This window comes from Hyperolius riggenbachi, chromosome 2 (genome assembly GCF_040937935.1).
Source record: "Hyperolius riggenbachi isolate aHypRig1 chromosome 2, aHypRig1.pri, whole genome shotgun sequence".
NCBI lineage: Eukaryota > Metazoa > Chordata > Amphibia > Anura > Hyperoliidae > Hyperolius > Hyperolius riggenbachi.
The window spans coordinates 39063924-39079143 of NC_090647.1; the positions used below are offsets into that span (position 1 = coordinate 39063924).

The window sequence follows — 15220 nt, forward strand, 5'->3', positions numbered from 1 at the left end:
CTGAAGCTATGATACTACAGGAATTAACAGCAGGCCACATAGCAAGTGCTTCATAGAGAGAGTCTACAGACAGAAGGTCTACGCAGACAAAACTAGCCAATCAGTGCTGCCCATGGCGAGGAAAGCCCGGATTTTGGATTGGAAGTTACAAAGGGATGTATTCCCCGGCCGGCAGCTTTTGAGGTAGGCTGGGATGGAGTATAGCTGTAAATGATTGAATAGGAGGAGCTGTGCTGGTTCAGGAGGGCAGAGGGTGACACAGTACACCTCATTCACTGCATTCATGTTACAGTTATTAAGTGACCTGCCAGGGATGCGGTTACCAGCCATTAGAAGACAATTGACCTATCAGAAACACTATCACTGTGCTGGAGGCAGCCAGACCACAGCTGGGGAGACAAAGCAAGATCACCGGCTAAGCATAAACAAATAGTAGTGTATCAAAGCAAACACATCAATCTCAGCCATAGAATTACAAGGGGACTATTCCTATCTTATCTGTTTGCATGCTTAAAGTGAACCAGAGATGAAGCACCCTCTTGTATTTTACCTTATAAATCAGTCGGAACATGACAGTAAACACCTAATCTGCTCTCTGTTTTATTGTTCTCTGTTTAATCTGACTGTTATCACCTCTGATAAGAATCCCCGACTGAGCACTCAGTCTAGCTTTGCTACGGGATGATTATAGCTGAGTCTGTCTTCTCTGGTGTCTTTTCAAGCCCAAGCCTGCCCCCTTGTGGCTCTGCTGTAATGACTCAGCTATAATTATTCCCTGCAAAGCCAGACTGAATGCTCAGTCCGGGATTTTTATCACAGCTGATAACAGACACTTTTAGCAGTGAGGATGAAACAGAGAGCAGGGTAAGTGGTTTCTCTAATGTTCTTACTGATATACATGGTAAAATACACAAGGGTGCTTCGTCTCTGGTTCTCTTTAACAGCGTAGACTTGGGCGCAGGATACAGCCGGTATGGCTTACCCTGCTGCTGCACAAGTTCCCGGCGACATTAATTACTATTCCCCCTCTAGATCGACGTGAATGGTGGGAAATGATGTAATTCGGCGGCCAAATTAAAGCGTTTTAAAAGTAACTTCAACTCTGTCTTCTGACGGCGCCGAAGTTACTCACTGTGCGCCACTATAGCCGTAATTCCTATTACGGTCTATGGTGGCGCCCAAGTCTCCTGCGCTGGAATGCCAGTGTTCATGTTTAATGGACCACGCCATGCAAAAAAGTAAGCAGTTAAAATATGATATAGGTTTTGGACTAGTCCATCTCCCCATGGGGGAATTTTAGGGTATTCTTTGTTTTCAAAAGCATTCCCTGAATGGCAGTTGTTCAGTCTAACTGCCAAAATAGTGTGCCAGCATTGCATTCACCACTTTATGAAATCTGAGCATGCTGGTCAGACAAGAACTGTTTTAGTAAATTCACAATGATGATGTGAAATGAGATTGTTTTGTTCTTAATCATTTTGAATAGCCCCTCCCATTAGAATATCATCAAATTTACACCCAGCCAATGTAATGCTTACAGGTCTGTAGTTTCCTTGCTCAGATTTTTGCCTTCTTGGATAAATGGAAAAACATCAGCTGTACACCAGTTGTGGTATATGGAAGTGACTCACGTGAAAACTAAGCACAGAATATAAGACAAAGTGGCCTGGGAATAATCAAACTCAACTCCCTTAGTACCCGGGGATGGATGCCATTTGGGCCAGGTGCCTTAACTCGCTTGAATTTATTTAGCACCTTCCTGTGTTTGGCAGTTCAGGTTGAATGTGGTATACCGGGAAAAATACAGAGCTGTATTATAAGATGAAGGCTTTACCTTGGTAAAGACAGAAACAAAGCATACATTTAATATCTCAGCTTTAGTTCAGTCTTGTACAACTGAGTCCTCTGCCCAATTCATCCAAGGTTTTATATTGACAGCTATCATTCTTTTTGAAGTTATAGATTCGTAAAACCTTTTTTGGACTTAACATCACCAGTGACCTGTTTCTGCTGTCAGTTTTGCAAGTCTGATTACTTTTTTTTACAGTTATTTTTACTCTACTTATATTTTGCTAATGCAAACTTTATAGTGCCCTAAAGACGTTCTGGGATTTCTCCCCCACAATTAGTTTTCTTCCAGTTAAAGTTGTAACATATACCAATCCTTTGACTATTTCAGGTTCAGGACTGTGCAATTAAGTTTGCTAGGACATGCATGGTCAAGTAAGTTCTAGATAACTAGTAAGGAAATTCTTATTTTCCTTCCAGAATTTTTAAATGTGAGGGCAAGAGACCACCATAAAAGATGAAAACCCCCGACCTCCAATGCCACATCACCAGTCTGAATCAGTTTCTTCTTAATTATTTCAGTGGTGGTGGCTTTGTATTGCACCAGCTGGAATTACTAGTTGTCCAAATATCTTGAAGTTTTGAATCAGGATGATGAAGGTTTCATAGCCAAAAGCTTTACACTCTACTGCTTCTGCCAAATATCTTTGAAGGCATTTTTCATGTCCTTCCACGTTCATTTGCCCATCTTATGCATGTTTTGGGGGAAAATAGAGTGGGTTTTGTTGGTATAGTTCTGTCCAGGATGTGGTTCTCAAGTCATTAACTCAAACCTGATATGGCCTACTATACTTTTTTGGTTTGCACAGGAAACTTCAAAACTGCTGCTCTATAGAGGACATTTTATCCCCATAGTCATAAATTCCTGTTTGTTGAATAAATCTGGAGGAAGTAACTATGGCCAGCCAGGTTTTTGGATTTCTGATTTTTTTGACAGCTTCTCAAGCTCTTAAATACATTCCCAATGACGACGTGACTGGTATTTTTTGCATCCTGTATAGATACTGTATATACTCGAGTATAAGTCTAGAAATTTAGATGATTCACTTCATAAAAGTATAGGGGTCGACTTATACACGAGTCACAGCCAACACTGAACATAGTGAGTTATGTTTGTACTACTAGTGACATTCCCATTTGCAGCAATGTATCCAGTTCTAAGTGATACATTGTGGAAAGGAAATACCAAGAAAACATGGGTCTGAAAGTCCTGGCCACAACAATTACCAAGGGAAGGGGCCAGGGGGGAAATACTGGGCTGCATAAAAGGGAGTGAATAATTGCAGCACTTGGGGACCTGGAGGAGAGGTATTGGCTACACTTAAGGGACAGGAGGGGTTAATGGCTGCAATATTGTATGCGGTGCAGTCATAAACCCCTCCTGAGCCCCAAGTGCAACTATTAACGTTGCTGGGTAGACTTATACTTGAGTCAATAAAAAATCCAGCTTAAGAGGGTTAAACATTGAAGTCGACTTATACACGAGGTCGACCTGTATTTGAGTATGTACGATATATGCTTCTCGCTGCTCAGTGGAGTATTGCCTTCCAATGGAAATCCTCTACCCTTGACATCTCTTTGGTTGCTCAGAGATTGGACATGATTATGTTAATGGATAGAATTTATTATTATAGTATAGAGAATCCTAGAATTTATTATTATAGTATAGAGAATCCAACTAAATTCGATTTTATCTGGGAAAACTGGAAACTCTATAGACATTTATGATGGGCTTACATGAATATCTTTTTATAGATATCTCACATCCCCTGGATTTTCTCTTTTTTTTTATTTATTTTAAACCCTTCCTTTATCAGGACCCATATCTGATGCTACTTGACATGACATGGTTTCTCTTATTTTGTAGTGTTTGTTTTTTCTTTTTGCGTTTCTTTTTATACAGGTTCGGCGAGCTTACGGACTTTATTGGACTTCATGTTTGAGATGATCCCTGGAATCTCAGTAGGGTGGTTTAAGTCCCCCATTTTCCAGGTGGATCAGATTTTTACTTTACTTAATTTCTATGTGTATGCTCCCCCTGTTGGTTTTTTTATGAATATTGTACTGTTCATTGTTTGTATATCTACATTCTTTTTTATGCTTCAATAAAGCTTTCCTTAATAATAAATCTGGAGGAAGTATTGATCGTCTCTTAGCGTAGTGAACACGGAGAGGTCTCTGTTGTGATGTTTACTCGTGAAGGACCAAAAGTGTGGGCTGAATGTATGAATGAGAGCTGTTCTGAGTCAGATCATTAGTTATCTTATCACTCCACGAGACCACCATCTTAAAATCAATAGGTTTGTTTGATTCCTACGCAGGTCAAAAGCTCTGTACATACACTCTCTCACGGTCGCTAGAAAACGAGCAATCTCTGGATCATTAGCAGAAGCTCGAAAATGAGCACCCGGAAAGTGCATAATTATCCAAACATAAGTAATTTGAATGGAAAGATTGTTTGTTATCATTCGATACAAACAACTACTATCGATTATCATATTGGTTCGTCAGGATAGATTGGTCTACATGGACGATAATCTCTGTCTATTGCCATTAATGGAAATCTTTTTTTTTTTTTTAAACTATTCTTGGCCAACCCAACATTTTTCGTTTGTTTTGGGCGATGATGGTTAAAGTGAACCAGAGACGAAGCACCCTCATCTATTTTACCATACATATCAGTTCGAACATTAGAGAAAACACCTACCCTGCTCTCTGTTTCATTCTTCACTACTCAGCCTGCTTGTTATCAGCCCTGATAAAATCCCCGACTGAGCATTCAGTCTGGCTTTGCTCAGGAATCCTTATACCTGAGTCATTATAGCAGAGCCAGAAGGGGGCAGGCTTGGGCTTGAAAAGACATCAGAGAAGATGCAAAACCACACTGTGGGAGGGGTTTCAACTCAATGGGCTTGATTCACAAAGCGGTGCTAACCTACTTAGCACATCTAAAGTCTTTAGACGTGCTAACCAGGGTGCTAAGTAGGTTAGCACCAAATTTCTGAATCAGATAATTCGGTGCTAACCTACTTAGCACCCTGGTTAGCACGTCTAAAGACTTTAGACGTGCTAAGTAGGTTAGCACCGCTTTGTGAATCAAGCCCAATATCAGCCATACAGAACCCCCGGGTGATCTATTTAAGAAAAGGTAAAGATTTCTCATGGGAAAGGGGATATCAGCTACTGATTGGGATGAAGCTCAATCCTTGGTTACAGTTCATTTTTAAGTGGATACCTGAGTTGAAACTACAGAGCGTTCTTTTACGTCCCCTGGGCATCTTCCCGAAGCAGCTGATGTCGGCGCAGTGCTGTGCCGATCGTTTCGGTGTCAGTGATGCATGGCTGATTTAAACGCCTGGAGTTTCAGCCGGGCACCGCACAGATGAGCTTAAAATAAAGGTAATTCAGCTGTCGGCAATAGCCGGTGCCCAAGTTACGTGTCTCCCCCGAGCCGCTACAACTCGAAGGGGAAGTAGCCCAGGATTTATACTTTTGCCACCCTTAGACCAAATATTTTGGGGCTCCCCTTCCATGAGCAGCAACCCCCGCCCTTCTGTGTGCAGCCCCCCCCCCCTTCCGCATTTAACATCTATGTATTCAGACCCTATTCCACGTACAGCTCTTTTGAGCATCAGCTTCCATTTTTCATGTGTTGCTCCCCCATTTGCAGCTTTCTCTTTAATATGTAACGAGAAGTGCCCCCTTGGGCTGTAGCTGCCCAAGGCCCGGGCCTCTGCGGCCTTTCCAGAAATCTGGCCCTGGGAATAGTATTTAGCATGAGCTGGGAATTTGTGCAGGAGCAGGTTGAGCCGTCTTTCGTCTTTACCCTGCGCCGAAATGACACTCGCCCACAACGAATGTACCCACCTCTTCCACCCCCGTAGTCTTGCAGGTCCCTCGCTGTCCTCCCGGGCAGGCGTAGCGTGCCTCCTTGATTGTGCTCCTATGGCCAGAAGCATTCTGTACCTATGCGGTTATGAGTCTTAATGTAATGCGTATGCGCAGAACGCTCTTGGCTATAGAAGCACAAAGATGCATGCCACTCAGGCCATGCCGCGCAGGCACAGTAGTGCAAGACTTCGCTAAGTCACGCACTTTACCGGGCCGCACAGTGGATCAAGGGTGAGGACTGGAGGACAGCGAGGGCCCTACAAGACTATGGGGCTGGAAGAAGACCCAGGTAAGTAAAAGAGCACTCTGTAGTTTCAAGCTCAGGTATCTTTTGAAGTACACCTTAAAGTGAACCGAGCACTTTTTTTTAGCACTCAGGACATTTCTATAGCACATGAAAAATGCATGCCAACAATCTGTTTCATTATTAAAATAAACTTTCATTTTTCCTTGTATCTCACAATGAAAGTAGTTTTATTAGCCTGTTTCAGCAGGCCTGCCCGGCCATCCCGGCCGCAGAGATTTCAGGAAGCTAATTGTTTTATTGAGCTAATTACCCTGAAGTAAACAATACCTTTTCATCAACAAAGGGGTGGGTAATTAGGGCTGTTTGACACACACAATGTCTTTGAAGAAACAGTCCTAATTACCCACCCCCTTTGTTGATGAAAAGGTATTGTTTACTTCTGGGTAATTAGCTCAATAAAACAATTAGCTCCCTGAAATCTCTGCGGCCTGGACGGCCAGGCAGGCCTGCAGAAACAGGCTAATAAAACTACTTTGATTGTAAAATACAAGGTAAAATGAAAGTTTATTTTAAAAATGAAACAGATTGTTGGCATGCATTTTTCATGTGCTATAGAAATGTCCTGAGTGCTAAATAGAAATCACTTTAAGTGAGCTACAACTTTCAATTCAACCCATTCCCCATGACGGTACCTTTTCCACCAACAGACTTCCAGATTCACTGGCTGGTGAACTAGAGATTCTGAATTGCGCATGCCCAGTGAAAGAAATCTCTAATGCGCGGTGATGGGCACTTCCCCTGGACTATTTGACTGGGGGAAGGGGTGCACAGCCAAATACTAACGGGGAACTGTATGGGCCCTGAAGACAATTAGCAGCAGGTAATCTAGCCCATTTCATTCACAATTCATTTTTGCTTCAGTGCTACTTTAAGGTAAAGCAACCCATCACTGTCTGGGGTAACCCCCTGTGAGGGAAGTGGTATAGCCCACATCACTGTCTGAGGGAACCCCCTGTGAAGGAAGTGATATAGCCCACATCACTGTCTGAGGTAACCCCCTGTGAGGGAAGTGGGGAGCCCACATCACTGTCTGAGGTAGCCCCCTGTGAGAGAAGTGGTATAGCTCACATCACTGTCTTAAGTAACTCCCTGTGAGGGAAGTGGGGAGCCCAAATCACTGTCTGAAGTAACCCCCTGTGAGGGAAGTGGGGAGCCCAAATCACTGTCTGAGGTAACCCCCTGTGAGAGAAATGGGAAACCCACATCACTGTCTGAGGTAACCCCCTGTGAGAGAAATGGGAGACCCACATCACTGTCTGAGGTAACCCCCTGTGAGGGAAGTAGTATAGCCCACATCACTGTCTGAGGTAACCCCCTGTGAGGGAAGTGGTATAGCCCACATCACTGTCTGAGGTAACCTCCTGTGAGGGAAGTGGGGTGCCCACATCACTGTCTGAGGTAACCCCCTGTGAGGGAAGTGGGGCGCCCACATCACTGTCTGAGGTAACCCCCTGTGAGGGAAGTGGGGTGCCCACATCACTGTCTGAGGTAACCCCCTGTGAGGGAAGTGGTATAGCCCACATCCCTGTCTAAAGTAACCCCCTGTGACAGAAGTGGGGCGCCCACATCACTGTCTGAGGTAACGCCCTGTGAGGGAAGTGGGGCGCCCAAATCACTGTTTGAGGTAACCCCCTAGGAGGGAAGTGGTATAGCCCACATCACTGTCTGTGGTAACCCCCTGTGAGGAAATTGGGGCACCCACATCATTGTCTGAGGTAACCCTCCTGTGAGGGAAGTGGTATAGCCCACATCACTGTCGGAGATAACCCCCTGTGAGGGAAGTGGGGCGCCCACATCACTGTCTGAGGTAACCCCCTGTGAGAGAAGTGGTATAGCCCACATCACTGTCTGAGATAACCCCCTGTGAGGGAAGTGGGGCGCCCACATCACTGTCTGAGGTAATTCTCTTGCTCTCTCTTTGGTTTTTTGGCTTTGAAGGTATTTTATCTGCCTTTTTACATGCAGGTGCGTTAATAGGTTAAGTAGTGTTTAACCTTCAGCAATGCCAATCAATTTTTCATGCCCTCTGCAGTGTAGGTTTACTTTCCTTTTAACGACACAAAAAAGACCAAGTCTGCTCTGTCGTATCTATGAAGAATGAAGCTTGGACTGACTGGCCCACGGAATGTAAGAAGTGATAGGGGTGTGATGTGTCATGTGACTGCACAGTATGGACTGGGGAATATAAGAAGTAGTAGGGATGCTATTATTTATTGTATTTATAAAGCGCCAACATATTACGCAGTGCTGGCCAATAAATATGGATACATACAATGTAAACAAGGGGCGACGGACAGAGAGGTAGAAAATGGTTATAGAACATAGCACAAGGTTATCCATTTAATCAGGGTATAAAATGCATGATCATTTGAATTTACAGAGACCAGCAATTCAAGTCCGAGTTAGTGAATGGGAAGGGTTTCATTGGTGGGTTGCAACTTGCAAGATTGCAAGATCAAGAAGGACAGGCAGAGGTGTAGCTAGAGAGTTTTCAGCAACCGGGGACAAAGACAGTTTTTGCACCCCCTCTGGACGGGGGGTAGGCCATTTTAAAGAAATGCGTTTTGAGGGCTTGCTCGAAAGTGTTGAAGGAAGGAACAAGTCTGAGGGAGGGAGGGGGGGTGGGTGGGAAGTAATTCTCTTGAGAAGTTCTGTGGGCATGTATGGGATTGAGAGATGTGTGGGGCAATCAGGTGGAGATCATTGGAGGACTAGAGGGTGGATGGACAGGTATATATCTGTGGACGAGCTCAGAGATGTAGGTTGGGCAGGTCTTGTGCACAGATTTGTAGGCCAGGCACAGAATAAAGGAGCTATCAGCCAAATATGAAGAAATGAGCTTTACTCACTTGGTGCTTTCTCCAGCCCCTTGCAGCCGACTGTCCCACGCCGACCGCTCTGCGCCGCCATCCCGGTCTCCGTGTTTGGTGTGGAGACCGATCCCGAGTTCGTCCGCAGTGCGTCTGCATGAACCGTCGCTGTCAATCAAGCCCACGTTGTACGCAGCTTGCACTGCAAAGCCACATACAACGTGGGCTTGATTGACAGCGACAGTTCACCCAGGCGCAGTGCGTATGACCTCAGGGTCGGCCTCCACACCAAACATGGAGACCGGGACGGCGGCGCAGAGCGGTCGGCGTGGGACAGTCGGCTTCAAGGGGCTGGAGAAAGCACCAGGTGAATAAAGCTCATTTCTTCATATTTGGCTGATAACTTCTTTAAAACTGACCCTGAAGCTGATAGGGAGCCAGCGTAGGGCTTCGCAGAGGGGAGAAGTGGAAGCAGAGTGGTGGGAAGAATGGTTGAGTCTAGATGCTGCATTCATGACTGATTGAAGGGGTGCAATGCGTTTCAAGGGGAGGCCAGATAGTAGGGCATTGTGTGTGTCATGTGACTGCACAGTTTCGACCAGGGAATATAGGAAGTAGTGGGGATGTTATGTGTCATGTGACTGACTGTCCTCAGAGGAGCTCACACTCTAATGCTACCATAGTTATAGTCTAATGTCCTACCATATTATTATTATGTACAGTATTTATATGGTACTGACATATTCTGCAGCACATTACAGAGTACATAGTCAAGTCACTGACTGTCCTCAGAGGAGCTCACAAACTCTACCATAGTCATAGTCTAGTTTTCTCACATTGTTATGCTAATTTCATTGGGGAACCAGTTAACGTATGTTTTGGGATGAGGGGGTAAACCAGAGTGCCTGGGGGAAACCCGCACACAAACACAACATACAAATTCTATGCAGATAACATCCTGGCCAGGAAATGACGTTAGACACAGATGTATGTTAGTTAAAACACTACATTTCTCTACCTCTCCACAAAGCTAAGCAAACTCAATACATTCCTTGAGCTATCCCATGACAATAATCACAGGAAAAATGATCTAATTGATTACTCATGAGTTGAAGGACAGCCAGCAGAGCACTCCCTTTTGATAAGATATTGATTGGACTTGTAATGAGGATTTGAATGAAACGTCACTTGATCTGATTTTGATGCTGTAAAAACTCCACCCATTCATTTAAATTGGTCAAAATGTATCAATCCCCATCTAGGAGAGACAGAAATGCCAGCAGACACTAGGACAGGGGTAGGGGACCTATGGCTCAGGAGCCAGATGCGGCTCTTTTGATGTCTACATCTGGCTCACAGACACATCAGTAGTTGTTGATTCACTAAGCTACACTGCTCAAGCAGCGCAGCTTAGGCCCATTTTACACTTAATCAGTTGCTCTCAGTTAAAACTGAAAGAAAACTGATTTTCAAAGTAATGCCCATGTTTTCCTATGGTACAGTTCCCACTATATGCGTTTTTAATTGAAAGCTTTTTCACAATGCATTGCTATGGAAAAAGTGCATACCAATGCATTAAGTGTAAAAGGACCCTTAGTGTGGCAGCGCAAGAAAAATTTTCAAAGTAGGCACGCTACTGCTGCAGCATGCACTACTACCTTACTCACACTACCCCAAAACTAACGGCTGCTCCAATTGTCCTGCTCTGGACCCTGTCAGGTCCAGTGACTTTGTAGGACGAGCTCCCCACACATTGATTGGCCCAATAGGCTGCCTGCCTGTCAGTGCGGGGATCTCGTCCTACAAAGTGAATCAACCCCCAAGTCAGCTAGCTAATTGTACAAGCTGTTAATCAGTATTTCTCCTGTCTGGCTCTCAGGGAAATTGCTGATGTTGCTGAAACCCAAGAGAAGCTGAAGACGCGCCTGACACTTCCGCTGCCCAGCGGATCAACTGTGTACACATCACCATGGCAACAGGGATGTGAGCCCTCTGCTGCGCATGTGCACTGTCCCAGTTTGAAACGTATTGTATAACTCTCACTGAATTACATTTTAAAATTTGTGGCGTTTATGGCTCTCTCAGCCAAAAAGATTCCTGACCCCTGCACTAGGACAATGTGTTTTGCATAATATCTTTCATTAAAGGCAGAGCCGATTTCAGGCATAGGCAAAACCAGGCAGATGCCTTGGGTAGTACCTGCAGGGAAGGGGGTTAGGCACACAGCACACAAAAGGTGCTTTGCCTTCGAACTACAAATGCCAGAAATGGCCCTGGGCCCCTGATTAAAGAGGGCCAGAAGTAGCATGGAACATGATAAGCACTCGGACACACTGTTGCGGTAGCTAGTGCTTCCCAGTATAAGGTAGCTAGACGTAGCTCCCACACCACAGTATAGTTGGCCAGACTGGACCCCTAGAATCAGTAGCCATAGGACCCCCCAATATTAGGTAGCCAGATGCAGCCCCACTCATTATAGGTAGCCAGAGGAGCTCCCAGTATTGGGTATCGAGATGCAGCCTCCCCCCCCAGTAGAGGTAGCTACAGGACCCCCAGTGTTATGTAGCCAGATGCCGCCCCAAATCCCAGTATAGGTACTCAAAGGAGACCCCAGTACTAGATAGCCTGACATCTTCTGCAGCACGTTACAGAGTACATAGTCATGTCACTGACTGTCCTCAGAGGCGCTCACAATCGAATCCGTACCATAGTCATAGTCTATTGTCCTGCCATATTATTATTATGTATTTATATAGCACTGACATCTTCTGCAGCACATTACAGAGTACATAGTCATGTCACTGACTGTCCTCAGAGGAGCTCACAATCTAATCCCTGCCATATCCACAGTCTAATGTCCTACCATATTAACGCTGACATCTTCTGCAGCACATTACAGAGTACATAGTCATGTCACTGACTGTCCTCAGAGGAGCTAACAATCTAATCCGTACCATTGTCATAGTCTATTGTCCTGCCATATTATTATTAAGTATTTATATAGCACTGACATCTTCTGCAGCACTTTACAGAGTACATAGTCATGTCACTAACTGTCCTCATAGGAGCTCACAATCTAATCCCTGCCATAGCCACAGTCTAATGTCCTACCATATTAGCCCTGACATCTTCTGCAGCACATTACAGAGCACATAGCCATGTCACTAAAGCAGGCCATACACTCGTTAGATTAGCAGCAGATAGATCATCAGATAGATTTCTGATCTATCTGATGTGTTTAGGAACATTGTTTACTAGGAACAGATTTCCAATAGATTTCAGTATGAAATCTATTGAAAATCGATCTGATGGCATTTTTTTGCCATCAGATTTCCATTAGGTTCAATGCAAAATGATAAGCAATCTCAACAGATCGACCTAGATTTTCAAGCATGTCACATCGAAATCGATCAAAATCGGCTGCAAATCGGCTCAGTGTATGGGCACCTTAACTGTCCTCAGAGGAACTCACTATCCAATCCCTACCATAGTCATAGTCTAATGTCCTACCATATTATTATGATGTATTTATATAACACTGACATATTCTGCAGCACATTACAGAGTACATAGTCATGTCACTGACTGTCCTCAGAGGAACTCACAATCCAATCCCTACCATAGTCTTAATCTAATGTCATATCATATTGTTATTATGTATTTATATAGCACTGACATCTTCTGCAGCATTTTACAGAGTACCTAGTCATGTCACTGACTGTCCTCAGAGGAGCTCACTATCTAATCCTACCATAGTCAGTCATTGTAGTCTAAATGTGCTCACTAAGGATACAACCTTGATTGTACAATCTTACCAAATATATGTTGTATTGAGTCAACTGAGTGAATCACTTCAGGTAGTCTCTCATATTACACAGACGTGGTAAGATTTTACAATCAAGATTGTATCATTAGTGGACACCTTAAAGGACATCCGAGGTGAAAATAAACTAAGAAAAACAATTGTATCTATCCCCAGTCTCCTAAAAAAAACTTTTTTTTTTTAGATCTCTCACAGTTTTATTGTACAGTATATTTAAATCTAGTTCTTAAGTTTTTACTGTTGCATTGTCTCTGCTCAGTGACACCTTCATTGAAGAATGCCAGAGCTCAAATCTATGAATTATTGCCCCTTTTTTCTTTCCTGCTCTCAGAAGCCATTTACTGTCAGGAAAGTGGTTTATGGCTGTAATTCCTTATCAGTGAGGGTTATGCTATAGTCTGGCCCAGACTTACATGGGCTGAAACTGTCACTTGCATACCTGATGTTTAACTCTTTCAGGGAAAGAAAGAAAAAAAGGAACACAGCATAGTTATTTGTGTGCTTGGCACTGTACATACCCATGTCTATCTCATCATGTCACATGTCACCTCGGGTATCCTTTAAGGCCATTTTATGGGGGAGGGCCAATTAAACTACCTGTATGTTCTTTTTGGATGTGGGAGGAAACCAGAGTACCCAGAGGAAACCCACGCAGACACGGGTAGAACATACAAACTCCATGTCAATAGTGTCAGGGCTCTGATTGAAACCCGGGGGCCCTAGCCTGGCAAGGCGAGAGTGCGTACTACTACGCCACCGTGCCATTCATTTGTCAAGTAGTTCCACTATGAGAAAAAGAGACCAAAAAGGACTATTTTTAGACTGTGGAACTGTAATCATTCACAAGCTTATGCTGGGTACAGTCATTCTTCATCCATTTATGAATCCCAGCCAGGTCAACATCTGCAAGGAGTTTGTATGTTCTCCCCGTGTCTGCGTAGGTTTCCTCCGGGCACTCTGGTTTCCTCCCACATCCCAAAAACATACAGATAAGTTAACTGACTTCCCCCTAAAATTGGCCCTGGACTATGATACATACACTACATGATATAGACATTTGACTATGGTAGGGATTAGATGGGGGGCCCCTCTGAGGGACAGTTAGTGACAAGACAAACTCCATACAGTGCTGCGTGATATGTCGGCGCTATATAAATACTTGAATAAATAAATAATAAATAAATAATTGTGTCCCCCCCCCCCCCCCCATCGGATACAGACATTAGATCGTAAGCAGTGGCGTAACTACAGATCACGTGGCCCCCCAGCAAAACTTTGTGCACCCCCCACCATGCTCACACCCCTTCCCTTGCCTCCCCTGGTGACCCTCACAGCCTGGGAGACCATCTCGTAAAACAAGTGTGGCCATCATGGTCTTTACAACAATAACAAGTGTAGCCACAAACACCTGATCTGAAGTACAGTCCCCTGTATCAGAAGGGGGAAGGTTGGTAGTTGGGGGGCACCACACACTGCTGGGCCCCCCTGCAATCGAAAGAGCTGCTCCCCTCTAGTTGCGCTGGGTACACGATATGTTTTTCCCCTTGATTTCCCACCCGATCGATCTTTCCTCTCAATTCTTTGCTTGATTCTCTTCTCTTCTCTTCTGCTTGTTTTTCTTATCTTTTCCCATTCACTTCTATGATAAATCGAGCGCAGAATCGATGGGAAGTAATATCGGACATGTCAGAAATTATCTATCGAATCCATCTATCGAGAGGGAAAACTTATGGTGTGTACCCAGCATTACGCCCCTGATTGTAAGCTCCTGTGGTAGCCACTTTCATAAGTGTTTGTGGTATTCGATAGAGGGCTGTGGATTATGTCCGCAAACTATAAATAACTAATGTCACCCCAGTGTGGCACTCGTCCCCTCTCTTGTCCCTGTCATCCCGGATTAACCCCCGCTTGCCGTCCCATCGCCTGCCAGTGCGGAGATCTCTGCCGGTCGGCGGCTTGTGGGAAAAGTTGGAGCAGTTTCGCAACCTTTGGCGAATGAATGAATTCCTTGTAGCAGTCCCCCGATAACGAGGCAATCCGCACAGAGGCCAGGCATAAGTAGATTAAGCAAATCCTTGGAAGAACCGAGAGGCACACAAACACACAGTGCAGGGCTAAACTCACCATTCACAGTCCATGGGGGCCAGTGCAGAGTCCCAGGAGGTGACCACAGATGTCCAGGAGAAGGTCCAGGACCAGGAGAAGGTCCAGCAGGTGGAGAATCTTCTCTGAAGGCTTCTCTGTCTGGCTGAGCTCAGCTGTCTCGTGTGTCTACCTGTCTGGCCAAGTGTCAGGTGCAGCCGCCTCCTGCAGTCTGTCCATTCATGCTGGCTCTGATCCTGCTTACACAGAGGAGGAGATTACAGGACAAGAGGTTTGGTCAGGAGCTGACATCAGACTCCAGGGTGGAGTACACAGCACTACTCCTCGCTTTCTAGATCACCTACAGGTCCTCGGCTGCAGGGGAACTACAAGTACCAGCATGCCGAGAATATTTCTTTAAAATACACTTTAAAAAAAGGGAGAAAAAAGCACATTTTT

At 44.6% G+C, this 15220-nt stretch overlaps 1 protein-coding gene across 1 annotated transcript in view; it reads right to left on the reverse strand.

Annotated features, from left to right (window-relative positions):
- The window catches only part of MYO7A (myosin VIIA), a 277532-nt gene extending 262527 nt beyond the window's left edge, over nt 1-15005 (reverse strand). Inside the window, exon 1 of the mRNA XM_068266665.1 lies at nt 14804-15005. The gene's annotated coding sequence lies outside the window, so the exon portion shown is untranslated. The remainder of the gene's footprint in view (nt 1-14803) is intronic.
- Between the last annotated feature and the right edge of the window lie 215 nt (nt 15006-15220).